Source organism: Pongo pygmaeus, chromosome 10 (assembly GCF_028885625.2).
Source record: "Pongo pygmaeus isolate AG05252 chromosome 10, NHGRI_mPonPyg2-v2.0_pri, whole genome shotgun sequence".
Classification (NCBI taxonomy): Eukaryota; Metazoa; Chordata; class Mammalia; order Primates; family Hominidae; genus Pongo; species Pongo pygmaeus.
In genome coordinates this window covers 50,543,875-50,545,007 of record NC_072383.2, presented here as the reverse complement: position 1 = coordinate 50,545,007, position 1,133 = coordinate 50,543,875, and the positions used below count along the sequence as shown (strand labels likewise).

Genomic DNA, 1,133 nt, shown 5'->3' with positions numbered 1-1,133 from the left:
GAGGCAGAGGGGGGCAGATTACAAAGTCAGGAGCTTGAGACCAGCCTGGCCAACAGGGTGAAACCTCGTCTCTACCAAAAATACAAAAAATTAGTCAGGTGTAGTGGCAGGTGCCTGTAATCCCAGCTACTCAGGAGGCTGAGCAGAATTGCTTGAACCCGGGAGGCGGAGGTTGCAGTGCTCCGAGACCATGCCACTACACTCCAGCCTGGGCAACAGAGTGAGACTCTATCTCAAAAAAAAAAAAAAAAAAAAAAGATTATGGTAGGCACTTAGTTCATCCTTCTAATAAGCCTATTGATGTAGTCTTCCCTGTTGCCAACATTCATTTTCTAAAAAATGGGTGGTCTTTTTCTTCATTCCACCTCACGGAGAGAATTTGAAGGGCCACAGGAAGTTATTTGCTTTTTTGAAGTTTTCCAACAGTACAGATCTCACGAATCAGATCCTCCATGCAGATGATGCTGTATTTACCAAGAGATTAAGCAAGCAAAGTGTTCTCCATCAAGGCAGCTCATTTCTTATTAATTTTGTCATAACCACACTTATAGATTAGTTCATTTACTGACTTCAGATTTGGGTACCCCCAGGCAATATATGGTTCTACAAATCCTCAGCATGTTAGTAGAAGCCTTGTTGAGCTTCACAAAGCTTCCATTGAAGATTTGACAAAGGTGAAGAAGTTGCAATGCCTTTTGGTCCTGTGGGCTCACACATTGATACCTCTGATTCTGATGATCGCCAGCTTGGTTGGGTTCTGCAGGTACATAGTGGTTACCAGCTTGCTGAGCCATTTGAATCTCAACAGTTCTATCTATCTGCTTATATTCCTTGTGATAGTGCTTCACTTTTCCATAGATGAGCTTCCTCCTCGCCTTTTTTTTTTTTCAAGACAGAGTTTCGCTCTTGTTTCCCAGGCTGGAGTGCAATGGTGTGCTCTTGGCTTACTGCAACTTCCGCCTCCCCAGTTCAGGCAATTCCCATGCCTCAGCCTCCTGAGTAGCTGGGATCACAGGTGCCTGCTACCACGCCCAGCTAATTTTTGTATTTTTAGTAGAGATGAAGTTTCTCCATGTTGGCCAGGCTGGTCTTGAACTTTTGACCTCAGGTGATCGGCCCGCCTCAGCCTCCCA

General features: G+C 44.9%; 1 pseudogene; it reads right to left on the bottom strand.

Moving 5' to 3' along the window:
• Positions 1-272: 272 nt before the first annotated feature.
• LOC134737649 (large ribosomal subunit protein uL30-like) lies at positions 273-769 on the bottom strand (annotated as a pseudogene).
• Between the last annotated feature and the right edge of the window lie 364 nt (positions 770-1,133).